Source organism: Bos indicus, chromosome 23, assembly GCF_029378745.1.
Source record: "Bos indicus isolate NIAB-ARS_2022 breed Sahiwal x Tharparkar chromosome 23, NIAB-ARS_B.indTharparkar_mat_pri_1.0, whole genome shotgun sequence".
NCBI classification, from domain to species: Eukaryota; Metazoa; Chordata; class Mammalia; order Artiodactyla; family Bovidae; genus Bos; species Bos indicus.
Window position 1 is genome coordinate 19,681,526 of NC_091782.1, and position 14,300 is coordinate 19,695,825.

At 44.5% G+C, this 14,300-nt stretch overlaps 1 protein-coding gene across 2 annotated transcripts in view; it reads right to left on the reverse strand.

Moving 5' to 3' along the window:
- Positions 1-411: 411 nt before the first annotated feature.
- The window catches only part of SUPT3H (SPT3 homolog, SAGA and STAGA complex component), a 431,789-nt gene continuing 417,900 nt past the window's right edge, over positions 412-14,300 (reverse strand). For both annotated transcript variants that reach the window (XR_011563264.1, XM_070777448.1), the window contains one exon: positions 412-14,291. The gene's annotated coding sequence lies outside the window, so the exon portion shown is untranslated. The remainder of the gene's footprint in view (positions 14,292-14,300) is intronic.

Consider the following 14,300-nt stretch of genomic DNA (forward strand, 5'->3'; position numbering starts at 1 on the left):
GCCATTTCCTTCTCCAATGCATGAAAGTGAAAAGTGAAAGTGAAGTTGCTCAGTCGTGTCCGACTCTTAGCTATTTAAAAAATGACCTGAAGCAATTCTTTTCTCTGCATGACTGTTTCACCATACAACATACAATTAAGTTTCTTTCTTTCAGTTTGAGTACTTTTAAGTATTCATTTATAGGTTCAATCATATATCTCCACAGCAGCTATTACTCTTGGGGACTTACCTACTTCATTGTTAGTTATTATTGATATTCCCCCTTTAGCAGGTAAGCTCCACAAGAGGAAGGTCTTCTGTCTGTTTGCTGCTTATATCCAGTACCTAGAATAATTCCTGGCACATAATGCACTGTCATAAGATGCCTACAGTGTAGTAATTGCTCACATGAGAGTACATCATCCCAACAACGAGAAGTAGGTACTTTTTTATTTTTAAAGTCTTCTGGCCACGTGCCAAATGTGATCTTAGTTCCCTAATCAGGGATCGAACGCTTGCAGTGGAAGCTAGGGGACTTAACCAGTGGACTGCCAGGGAAGTCTCACAGAAGTAGGTATTCATATCCCCAGTTCATTAAAAGATGAGGAAACGAAGGCTCAAACAGGGTAATCACTCATGCAAGCCTTCACATGAAGTAACAAGACTTTAGTGGGGCTGGGCTGGTGGATGAGATCTTGGACTTGCAGTGATTCCAGATGGGGATGAATTCCACTACTGAATATAGAAACAGAGGCACTAACTCTTTGTATTTCTGGAAAAGGAAGTGGTTGCAAGAGGCTTGCAAATGATTACAGGAAGCAAGGCAGCATTGCTGCCCCACTCCCATATCCTGGGCCAAAGTCAGAAACCTTCCCTCTTGGATTTGCTACCAGAAAGAGGAATTCTCCCAGAAGTTCCTTGCAGTAGAAGGAGCACTGATGTGGAGTTGGAGACCTGCTTTAGAGATCTGGCTTCATGGATCGGCTGTGCGCCCTGGGTGAGCCATGCAATCTCTGCACACCTTGGCTTGGTCATTTGTAAGATGGGGTGAGGGGTCTCAGCTCTGAGCACCTCCCAGGGCTTCTGGGGGCTGAGCTGAGGCTGCAGGTGAGGAAGCACTGCATCTGGGAAAAGGGAAAGGCTCTCTAGGTAGAAGGGGTATATTGTCACTCCCTCCCTTCTCTTTCCTGCCAGCATTTAGTAGAAATATGGTCCTCTCTGCCAAAGGTTTTGAAAGAAGTTGGTGAGGGATACACTCACCTGGGAGAAAGGCAGAATACTTTCCTGGTGGAAATCATTAAACGAAAAACAAAAAAAACAAGAAACGGAGTGGAACAGAACATTTGCTTTTTGGTGATGACTTACTGCAGTGGGAAGAAAAGAATCTTCAGAATAAACCAGAGAGTTAGAGAGATGCTGATGAAAGCTGGAGGTGGGGTCACAGTGGCACCACCTCAAATCCTGCGAGGTAGGAATTATCACCTCCACTTGACAGGTGAGGAAACTGAAGCTCCAAGAGGTAATGAGATGTGCCCACGTGCGGAGAGTTGACCAGGACCAGAGCATAATGTAAAGCCTGGAGGGAGGGAGGCTCTCGCTACTTCACCTTGCTTCCACATCCAGGGACGTTCAGCCGACTCCGTTAGGTTGTAGGGCTGAGAGAGTCACAGAGCAGTCTACGTTGAGGTCAGCTTCACTTGACTTGACTGAGCAAACACTGGAGAAACTGCATCCTTCCTGTGCTGTGTGGCGTGGTACTTGGTGCATTGAGGGCTCAAGGAATAGAACAGAAAAGGTGTTTCAGAGGGGTTTGGATGATCTGCAGAAGATGGAGTGATGGCCATGCTTGCAGATACTGGGAACAGCCACAGGAGCTTGTCTTCGGCCAGTGGTTATATTTGGCTTCATGGCCTGAAGGCCAGAAAGGATTCACAGTCTCAGAGGAAAGAGGAGAAGCCTAGAGAGAGTCCACGAAAGGCTACATGGAAACACGCTGGGAGGTGTGGTAACAAATTTCACTTCCCCATCCTTGGACCAGGTGAAAGACTGATGCTCCTCCTCTTGGTTCCGTCACATCCAATTTCATGAGAGCCGGACCAGCTTGACAGGGGAGACTTGTTACAGGTTCAGCTTCAGCACAAATTTATGATAGTGCCCCCAGGCAAACCCACAACCCAGTGCAACTATAGCCAGATGCAAGATCACGGCTGAGTGCTTTCTAAGCTCCCTTGGAGAAGGCTGAGCTCTGTGGCCAGGTTCTATTATTTATTTGCTTTTTAGCCATCTGACAGTAGAGGGATTTGCTGTTGTTATTGTTTTTAACCTCTAGCTTTGCCTACATGATCCCTCGGACTCCCTTTTCTGTCTGAATCCCATAGGGATCTCCAACTTATTTCACAGTTCAATCTGTGTGGTCCAAAACCTCCCCCCACTGCTGCACCCCAGACTTCCATCTGTAAAGTAACTATCAATCTCAGAGGCTTGTTGTAAGGATCAAGATACAGATACATATATTTGTGTGGGTTGATATTTTAGATAACATTATGTATAATAGATGGAGAAGGCAATGGCACCCCACTCCAGTACTCTTGCCTGGAAAATCCCATGGACGGAGGAGCCTGGTAGGCTGCAGTCCATGGGGTCGCTAAGAGTCAGACACGAATGAGCGACTTCACTTTCACTTTTCACTTTCATGCACTGGAGAAGGAAATGGCAACCCACTCCAGTGTTCTTGCCTGGAGAATCCCAGGGACGGGGGAGCCTGGTGGGCTGTCATCTCTGGGGTCGCACAGAGTCGGACATGACTGAAGCGACTTAGCAGCAGCAGCATGTGTAATAGATGAGTTCTTTTAGATAGCCTTCTCTCTTCACTGGAGAAAATTCTGTCCCATTTTGATTCCCTCTTTCCCACTGTCATCAGAACGCAAGATGACAAGAGTCAGGTGGTACCTGGAACTTCTACATCAGAAATCTGAACCTGCAACCACAATAAGGAGAAATGTTTTCCTCTGCTTTGAGAGAAAAAGAACGATGAGTGCAAGTGACTGGGGTTTAATTATTATGTTTAAGTATCTATTCGTTACATAAAAATACTTGCATAACTTTAGTTTTGCCCTTGTTATTGTTCAGTTGCTCAGACGTGTCTGTTTACAACCCCACAGACTGCAGCAGGCCAGGCTTCCCTCTGGTTTGAGCAACCATCTCTTGGAGCTTGCTCAAACTCATGGCCACCGAGTCAGTGATGGCATCCAGCCATCTCATCCTCTGTAGTCCCCTTTTCCTCCTGCCCTTAGTCTTTCCCAGAATCAGGGTCTTTCCAGTGAGTTGGCTCTTCACATCAGGTGGCCAAAGTTTTGGAGCTTCAGCTTCAGCATCAGTCCTTCCAATGAATATTCAGGGCTGATTTTCTTTAGGATTGACTGGTTTGATCTCCTTGCAGTCCAAGGGACTCTCAAGGGTCTTCTCCAACACCACAGTTCAAAGGCATCAATTCTTCATTGCTCAGTCTTCTTTAAGGTCCAACTCTTACATCCATACCTGACTACTGGAAAAACCATAGCTTTGACTAGACGGACCTTTGTCGGCAAAGTCATGTCTCTGCTTTTGAATATGCTCTCTAGGTTTGTCCATAGCTTTTCTTCCAAGGAGCAAGGGAGGGCAAGGAAGTTTTGCCTTAGAGGAGAATAAGTGACTTGCCTCTCTTTCCATCTTTTTTCTGATTGAGAGTTTTGCTCAGTTGACCTCCCTGTATATTTCTCTTACATATCTCAGGCGATGAAACCTGGGGGTGGAGTGAACAGCTTGGGGAAGTTTGGGGCTTCTGCGGAGAGCAGCAAGCTGTTGCTAGGGAGGCTGGAGGGAGTGTATTTGTTTAACATCCTTCCTCCTGCCTTGTCGAGTCCAATGGCATGTTATTTCCACTGGGTGGGAGCCAACGCCGAGTTCCTCCCTGTTGTGTCCAGCCTTGAACACTGCTCTGTGATTATGTTTCATCCAGGGATTAGCAAAACGCAGAGGGGAAAAAACCTGAGAAGGTGTTTGGCACGGGGCTCCATGCTGTGTTAGCACAATCCTCGGGCATCCTCAGCTAATTGCAGAATGGCAACAAGCAGACCGGCTCCGACGCTTGCAGGAGCGCTTCGTCTTGGATTACCATCAGTGGTTTATTTATCCAGTGTCAGGCTTTTGTGTGTGTGTTTTTGTTGTTTGTTTTTTATAACCCCCTGAGGAAATGCCAAATAAACAAGCAGTTTGCACCGCCTCACCCTGTCTGCACCATTTCTGAGTGACCAGAAAATCTGGGAGCAGGGAGCAGGCTGCTAAGGATTCTTCCTTTCTGACTTGCCAAGGGTCATTATTCAGTCTTCATCGAATCTGGAAGCAGTATTTTCTTCTTTTTAAGGGGATACCGCTTTGCTTAGCTGGTAAAAGCAGAAGACACAGCAATTTGTAGAGACTCCTGAAAGATCTGCTACCAGAGACCTGCTTTTTTTCTGGTGAAAGAAGTGCAAAGGGAACATTGTTTCTTCTTATTATTTATACATATTTTTAAGTCTTTATTGAACTTGTTACAATACTGCTCCTGTTTCCTGTTTTGGTCCTCTGGCCAGGAGGCACATGGGATCTTAGGTCCCTGATCAGGGATTGAACCTGCACCTCCTGCATTGGAAGGTGAAATCTTAACTACAGGACTGCCAAGAAATCCTAAAAGGGGACGCTTCTGAATCAGCCTTGGTCTGCCCGAGGCCATCTCTTCACAGCTTCAGACGGCTGGGCTGAGGGCAGTGGATGATGTATGAGGGGATGGGCAGCGTGCAGGGCAACTGAAGATGCTTCAGATTATTAGCAGAGGAGAGCCTGCAGACCCCTCCTCCTGTGGGCCTTGATTCTTGGTAGGGACGCAAAGTAAGGCCTTACCCATAGCAAGAACGTTTATTAATGATAAGGGAAGAAAGAGAGAGATCACCTCAAGAGAGAGGTGGGCCACATCAAGGGAGGCAATGGCCCTGGAGGGCTGTGGTACAGTTTTTAAGGCAAGGTCATTTGCATAATCCATAACTACTGACTGACAATCCAGATTCACAGCTGCACGTTATGTAACAGGTTGCTCTACTGTGCATGTCTTTCCCATAATTCAGTCTATCATAATTAGATACGTATTCATGGAATCTTTATGTACAGTTAATCAGTCTAATTAAGAAGAGGTGGCAAGAATACACAGAAGAACTATACAAAAAAGATCTTCATGACCCAGATAACCATAATGGTGTGATCTCTCACCTAGAGCCAGACATCCTGGAGAGCAAACGTCAAGTGGGCCTTAGGAAGCATCACTACGATAAAAGCTAGTGGAGGGGATGGAATTCCAGTTGAGCTATTTCAAATCCTGAAAGATGATGCTGTGAAAATGCTGCACTCAATATGCCAGCAAATCTGGAAAACTCAGCAGTGGCCACAGGACTGGAAAAGGTCAGTTTTCACTCTAATCCCAAAGAAAAGCAATGCCAAAGAATGTTCAAACTACTGTGCAATTGCATTCATCTTACATGCTAGCAAAGTAATGCTGAAAATTCTCCAAGTGAGGCTTCAGCAGTATGTGAACCAGAACTTCCAGAAGTTCAAGCTGGATTTAGAGAAGGCAGAGGAACCAGGTCAAACTGCCAACATCCACTGGATCACAGAAAAAGCAAGAGAGTTCCAGAAAAACATCTACTTCTGCTTCATTGACTACACTAAAGCCACTGACTGTATGGATCACAATGAACTGTGGAAAATTCTTAAGAGATGGGAATACCAGACAACCTTACCTTCCTCCTGAGAAATCTGTATGCAGGTCAAGAAGCAACAGTTAGAACTGGACATGAAACAACAGACTGGTTCCAAATTGGGAAAGGAGTATGTCAAGGCTGTATACTGTCACCCTGCTTATTTAACTTGTATGCAGAGTTTATCGAAATGCCAGGCTGGACGAAGCACAAGCTGGAATCAAGACTGCCTGGAGAAATATCAATAACCTCAGATATGCAGATGACACCATACTTATGGCAGAAAGCGAAGAAGGACTAAAGATTCTCTTGATGAAAGTGAAAGAGGAGAGTGAAAAAGCTGGCTTAAAACTCAACGTTCAAAAAACCTAAGATCATGGCATCTGGTCCCATCACTTCATGGCAAATGGATGGAGAAACAAAGGAAACAGTGAGAGACTTTATTCTGGGGGGCTCCAAAATCACTGCAGATGGTGACTGCAGCCATGAGATTAAAAGACGCTTGCTCCTTGGAAGAAAAGTTATGACCAACCTAGACAACATATTAAAAAGCAGAGACATTACTTTGCCAACAAAGGTCCATATAGTCAAAGCTATGGTTTTTTCAGTAGTCATGTATGGATGTGAGAGTTGGCTATCAAGAAAGCTGAGTGCAAAAGAACTGATGTTTTTGAACTGTGGTGTTGGAGAAGACTCTTGAGAGCCCCTTGGACTGCGAGGAGATCCAACCAGTCCATCCTAAAGGAAATCAGTCCTGAATATTCATTGGAAGGACTGATGCTGAAGCTGAAACTCCAATACTTTGGCTACCTGATGCAAAGAACTGACTCATTGGAAAAGACTCTGATGCTGGGAAGGATAGAAGGCAGGAGGAGAAGGGGACGACAGAAGATGAGATGGTTGGATTGTATCACTGACTCAATGGACATGAGTTTGAGTAAACTCCGGGAGTTGGTGATGGACAGGGAGGCCTGGCATGCAGCAGTCCGTGGGGTCGCAAAGAGTCAGACATGACTGAGCGACTGAACTGAACTGGACTGAATGGGTCCCATGGCCATCAAAAGTTACTTTAGCGCACGATGGTAGGTGCGCATGTGCTAGACTAGGGAAGTCCCAACAGTCAGCGGTGGGAATTTTTCCCATTCCCTGACTATTTTGGAGTACTGATGGGAGGGGTGTTACAAGTGGGGCTGGTAAATTGCTTGCTGGGATTAGGCAGCCTTGGGACCTTTAGCAGAGGGGGCTGCCTCTCAGTGCTCTCAGCTAACCTCCTGCCTAATAAGACTCTTCTCCTCACCCCAGACCTGGCCCCGCTTGCTGCGTGGCTGCTGGTCTTACACGCACATTCACACACGGTGCTTAGGGAAGGAGGCTTCAGAACAAACACGTGGCAGGGAGGAGGAGGGAGGGGGCCGTCCCCTGTGGGCCCAGGAACCTGTGTGCAACCGTCTCTGCCCACCTCTCAGAACTCTAACCTTTTACAGCCCTTCTGCGGGGCATGGGTGGGGTGGAGGAAACGACACTTTAGCAGGTACTCAGCTGCCCCCAAGCTGCTCCAGACCCAGGAGCTCCAGGGCAAATTCTCATTAAAGCTCCGAGGCTGGTGGTTGTGTTGAAATGGTTTGCAGCACGGCTGAGGGGTGTGTGAGGTCACCAGCTGGTCCCGTAAACACTGGATGGGGGTCACGGGCCTGAGAAAACACACCGACAACCCTGAGAGGCCGACACGACACGAGAAGTGGGGAAGCCTTCGAGGTGCCCAGGGCCGGTCTGGGATTGGAATGTGTAGCCGGAGGTGGGAAATGTGACTGTGGAAGGGTTTTGTTGTTTGTCTTTGCAAGAAGGATGTGAGTTTGGCAGGTTAATTTGGTAAATCTATAAATCAAGAATGGGATTTTGACTTGGAACCATTCTATTTACTGCATGTTAGTTTAACAGATTCCACAGAAAGAATTCACCTGTTACAATAATGTTTTTATAAACATCAAAGACACATCGGCTTTCCTTTCAGAGGCCACCTCTCATGCACTAATATTTTATTATTCTTGTAATATTACAAACTCACTGAAGACAGAACCAGGGCACCATCCGATGTGCCATGGTGTCCTCTGCCCCAGAGTGTGGCACAGGATTCAAACTGGGTGACAAGGAGATCTGATCACTCTCTTGTCCTGACAGACTTCTCTGAACTTCTTGTCACTTGCTAAGTAAGTGACTGAGGGGATGCAAGGGAACCCCCCTGTCTTTTGCCAACAGCTGAACAAGGTGGTTATTTCCTAAGACAAATATGGGTAATGAACAGAGGAAGGCCAGTGGGCCCATCGAGTTCTATAAGAACCGCATGCCAAGAGCACACCCTTCCATGACACACACTCATGGGGAAGACAAACTGAGTGTGTGAGATATGTCCTGGGTGGGGGACTCTGTGACCCTTGGAGCGCCGGCGGGAGGCGCAGTTTGGCACAAACCGCATCTCAGATGAGTTTCATTTCCCTCTGGTGCATCTCCAGTGTGCTGGTGAACTAGCCCGTCTACTTGTTTCTTGCTTCTCAGCACCAGTGACATCACCACTTAGTAAGTCAGGGACTCACAGCCACATTTCAAAGAATCATTCAGTTTTCTCATTAAGATTCTATAGGATTCCCCCCGTGCTCCCCCACCCACTCGCAGCAAAAGCCTTGCCAAAACAATGTTAAAAATAGACCTGGTAATACATTTCACATTTGTAGGCAGTCATGAATGTTTAACAGTGTGTATGTCCAGCAGATGTACATAACTTTAGAATTAAGCACTGAATTTTACAGAGTAATACAGAGGACATATACTTGGGAAAAGGATTTTTCAGAAAATGAAGCAAAAGACAAACCTTAGGCTTGGTTTACCTAAGGCAAGCAAAACTTGTTAGCCGCTTGATTTTCTTGTAGGAAAGTGTTTGTTCAATGCATAGAGCATTTAGGGATAAATATATATGTAAAATGGAGAAGGGCATGGCAATGCACTCTAGTATTCTTGCCTGGAGAGTCCCATGGACAGAGGAGCCTGGTGGGCTAGAGTCATAGGGTTGCAAAGAGTCAGACGTGACTGAAGTGACTTAGCATGCATGCACGCAAGCACTATGGTAATTTTCTGACCAGCCTTGGCTAGAACTTTTTAATCTCTAGGAGTCTATCTACCAGTGAAAGTTTTCTTGCTTTTGGGGTAACCATAGAGATGGAGATTAACCCTCTTCATCCCCCAGGCTCTAAAAATTATTTTGACCAAAATGTTTAAGTCAGGGGTTTTCTGTAGCTTAAATGAGTCATTAAGAATTTTATTGGTTAAAGTAGGCATATTTTCCCCTAGTAGACATAATGACATAACAGTAATAAAAATGTAATATTCAAGTAATTGCTGTAATGTAATTATAGTTTGGGTTATAAAGTAAGATTAGAGGTCTAGGATGGCTATTTTGTGGGTGTGTGTTTTAATGTCTGAATGTTGTCTTCGAGGGGCCTGTCCCGTCTCCCTGGAATGCTGGTGCAGTCCATCACAGAACCAGGTGGCCAGGAGCCTGGCTGAGCCAGCAACATCTAGGGGTTCTGACACCCCGCCTGCCCTCTCTGGACATCAGCCTCCTGCCTGTCGCAAACCCCTAACCATCATAGTAACTGAAAGCAGTGTTTCTGGTCTTATGTAGACAGCAAAAGGGGAAGTAAAGAAGGGCAGGATCCTTACTAGGGGGACCAGATGCAGTTCAGGGGCCAACCTGGAACAGCCACCACTCTGCCCAGCCAGTGCTGTAGCTCTCGGGTTCCCTTTCTTATCCAAGAGTTTGGTGGGGTTGGTTCTGCTTCTCTATGTCTCTGCTGTGCTGCAGGGTTAGCCTGATCTGGCTGTTGGACGGGAGAACAGTTTCATTAGGTCTCAACAAAAAGAGCTTGATTAGGTGTTTACCGAAAGTATATCTTACCAAAGGATTTGTCATCATTGGAAGCAGTCTTTGAATGGTTATAAGTGAATTTCTGTCTGCATTTCTTATTTGATGGCATGACCTTGAGAAAGATAAAACTCCAGACAATGAAGTGCTTAACTATTTGTGAATCAAAACAATGAAAAATTTAATTAACAATATTTACACTGAACCATTGAAAGAACATCAGATTTTGTTGTTGTTACTAGTTTTCCTTTGTAACTAATAAGGAATTTGTGGGAAAATAACCTGAGACATTACTTTGCTGACAAGGGTCCATATGGTCAAAGCTATGGTTTCTCCAGTAGTCATGTAAAAAGAGTTGGACCATAAAGAAAGCCGAGCGCCGAAGAATTGATGCTTTCAAACTGTGGTGTTGGAGAAGACTCTTTTGAGTCCCTTGGACTGCAAAGACATCAGATCAGTCAATCCTAAAGGAAATCAACCCTGAATATTCATTGGAAGAACTGATGCTAAAGCTAAAGCTCTAATACTTTGGCCACCTGATGTGAAGAGCTGACTCACTGGAAAAGACCCTAATGCTGGGAAAGATAGAAGGCAGGAGGAGAAGGGGACGACAGAGGATGAGATGGTTGGTTGAGTGGCATCACCAACTCAATGGACGTGGGCGACTGAACAACTTGAGACTATGCAAATTTCTACTCATCAGTCTTTCTCCCTCAATGACGATCTTCTAATGTCATGATTCTACCTATACTTATTAGTTGGCGATTGATGGCAAAAAAGAGCTTTCACTTTCTCCTCTACTTATTTATTTACATTGTATGGACTCAAAACTATTTCTTTTATTCTATGGGTGATAACTCATTATTATAATCAGATTTTCCCAGATTCAGCCAGTGGTAGCCTCTTGATGTTCCCATTTTTGACATGTCCCTCTGGTTCTTTGAGCAATTCTTTGTCTTCTGGTGAGTTAAGATGTTTCAGGCTAATTTTTCAAGGCATCTTTCCCTGCCTCACTCCTGGAATCAGTTGTTTCTCCAAAAAGCTTCAATATCAATGGAGAATGCTTAGAAACTAAGATCTGGGTCCTAGACATGAAAGAACATCACTTGTGCAATGTGTGAAATTTACTCCTCAGTCTCGAAGAATTTAGGGTGCCTATAAAAAACCAAGTATCCAGAGGTAAATGCTATTTTAGGATCTTGAAAGTTGGAATTCTAAAAGGAAACTAGCCCCTCATCTCCATATTACAGATCTGTCACCGGGATGCCAATCAGTCTCAGCAAACTGATAACATCTTTAAGCTTTTCTCCCTCTGAGCAAATGCTGTTCTCTTGGGACTTCCTAGGTGGTGCCAGTGGTAAAGAATCCACCTGCAAACGCAGGAGACACAAGAGACTGTGGGTTTGATCCCTGGGCCAGGAAGATCTCCTGGAGAAGGGCATGGCAACCCACTCCAATATTCTTGCCTGGAGAATCTGGTGGACAGGAGTCTGGTGTGTTACAGTCCATGGGGTCGCAGAGTCAGACACGACTGAAGCGAATGAAGCAAGCTTCTAATAGCTCTAGACATGTGTTAACTCACGGCTGAATCACAAATCAGCTATGTAGACCATTTCACAAATTTAACATCTTGACAATATCTGTGACTTTAAATACCCGTGTCTCTAAATGTTCTCTTTTTTAGACATAAATCTCACACCGACAAAGGCTGACTGTGAACACAGGTAGCTACCTGCGCATGCTCCTGCCTCTCGGCACTGCGTGGTGTCCTCTCAGTAAATAGTGCGGAGAGTCCCGTTCTGCACCTTGAGTCTGTGGCCCTGTTTTCTGCAGTGGTGACCCCTGAGCTGGGGCCTCGGGCAAAGAGGAGGGCCAGAGAGTTGGGCGTACAGCATTTCCTCTTTAACTCCTTTGAGGGAAGTCGAGGGAGGGCAAAGCGTGGGATTTGACTGATCCAGGAGAGTTGCTGGCTTTTACTTGGCATCTATACCCTCAGTGCTTGAAATATGTTATTTTTTCCCTAAACTTCTATCTCATTAATCTTGCCTTAGGAGTGGTCTAACCCTGTTAGTTTGGTAGGTTGCTTCTATTCCAATTAGCATATATTTCCATAAGTGTTGAGAGGAGAAGGGGATGGAAGAGGCAGAATTTCTAAACTATTGACCTTGGAAGGACTTGTAGGAAGGTGTGTCTGACATGAGTGTAATACAACTGAAAAGTGTAATACAACTGAAAAAGCTCTCGTAAATGGTAAGTTATGGTTGGCTCTGATGATTTATGCTAAGCAGAATAAACTATGATGGAAACATAAAATATTTCTAAGCTTACACTTTAGTCACTCAATACACATAACACTCAATTTTCCTCCGTAAAAAATAGACACTTAGAGCACCGAGAATCTCCAGAGGAAACAGGGTTATTTACTATCTCTGTGTTTGCCCATGTCACACATTCCAAGTTGAAGAGTTGGAAATGCTTTCATATTCTCAAATGAAAGGGCCTGTGTGATGCCCCCATTTAAATATAAATCCTACTATTATTAATATATGATCCCTACCATTACATTAAGTGACTTTCCACTGACAATTTGAAGGGGGAATGTCAGAACAGGGCTTCAGCAGCCAAACTGTTTCATTGTTCAAGTATTGACAGGCCAGTTGCCTAACCAGAAAATGCAGAATTAAACCAAGGAAGCTTATTTTGAGAGCAGGTCTGTCGCCATCTACAATATAGAACCAGGAGGTAAACAGGAAGTACTGAGCTGTCTTGGTTTACTTCTACAGGCACAGATTAAATAAAATCAGTGTTTACCGAATGGGAAAGCACAAAGCTGGTACAGAGAGAAATGCTATTTTCATGCTTCTAAAAAGGTATTACAAATAACACAAAGTTTCAAACCTATAATTAAAAACTTATTTTTAAAAAGCTTTGATTAGGCTCCTTTCAAAAATAGAATTCTAGGTGGAAATAAATTTCTTAAAGGTTGACTTCCACGCTCGTTTCCCCTAATCCATTCTAATGCCCTCTTTCAATGACAGACTTCAAGGGTAAAAAGTATGTCTCAGAGTCACTGAGTAGAAGTTCAGTGCTCCCACTTAACAGATGGGGAATCCAAGGCGCCAAAGTTAAAGTCATTTATAAAGTGTCGAACAGCCAAGTAGGGGCAGGGGGAATTTAGGATCTGAGTTATTCATGAGAAAAATTATGGATAGACTTAATTGCTTAGTGTCAGACACAAGGACACGTTCCTGTGGTAAAGGGGCTAAATGTATTTATTGTTGGTGTCCTTTTGGCCAGAAGACAAAACAGTGGTCCTGTGGATTCAAACTGCGCAGGCACTCCCACCCACCTTCAGGAAGGACAAGACCCTTTCTTCTTTTGGTGTCAAAAGCCTCAACTGAAAAATGAGGTGATTCTGCAGTTCTAATATTGTGAAGTTGAGAAAACAAAGAACTGGAAAAGGTGATATGACTCAGGGAAACAGAGAATAAATGAATGGAAATTAAGATACATTATTTTGGGTGAGAGTAATTCATGATATTTAAAAGTCTAGCAGGGTTGTTTGAGGTCAACTAAACTTTTAATAAGCCAGTTTGCAGACAAACATCAACACGCAAACCAGGAAGAGCCTAAGAGAGAATGGGTAAAGTACAAGGTCAGGCAACTCAAAGAACACAGATGCATGGCCAATCAGCTCAGTTCAGCTGCTCAGTCGTGTCCAACTCCTTGTGATCCCATGAACTGCAGCACGCCAAGCTTCCCTGTCCATCACCAACTCCCGGAGCTTGCCATCCAACCATCTCATCCTCTGTTGTCCCCTTCTTCTACCTTTGATCTTTCCCAGCATCAAGGTCTTTTCCAATGAGTCAGCTCTTTGCATCAGGTGGCCAAAGTACTGGAGCTTAAGCGTCAGCATCAGTCCTTCCAATGAATATTCAGGACTGATTTCCTTTAGGATGGACTGGTTGGATCTCCTTGCAGTCCAAGGGACTCTCAAGAGTCTTCTCCATCACCACAGTTCAAAAGCATCAATTCTTTGGCACTCAGCTTTCTTGATAGTCCAACTCTCACATCCATACATGACTACTGGAAAAACCACAGCTTTGACTATATGGACCTTTGTTGGCAAAGTAATGTCTCTGCTTTTTAATATGCTGTCTAGGTTGGTCATTGCTTTTCTTCCAAAGAGCAAGTGTCTTTTAATTTCATGGCTGCAGTCACCATCCGGAGTGATTATAGAGCTGAAGAAAATAAAGCCTGTCACTGTTTCCATTGTTTCCTCATCATTTGCCATAACGTGATGGGACCGGATGCCATGATCTCAGTTTTTTGAATGTTGAGTTTTAAATCAACTTTTTCACTCTCGTCTTTCACTTTCTTGAACAGTATGAAAAGCCATGGCCAATAAACACATTCAAAATGTTCAACCTCAGTGGTACTAAAAATGCAAATAAATGCAGTGGTCAGACTTCCCCTTCTTCAAATTAGAAAAGATTATAAACGGTAATGATATCCAGTGGTGGTGCAGGCACAAGGAAACTGACTTTCAAACATTGTTAATGAGAATATAAACTGGGAAAACCTGACTGGAAGACCATTTGGCAAGCCACAAAGTCAGGAAGTTCTACAAACTGCAAGAA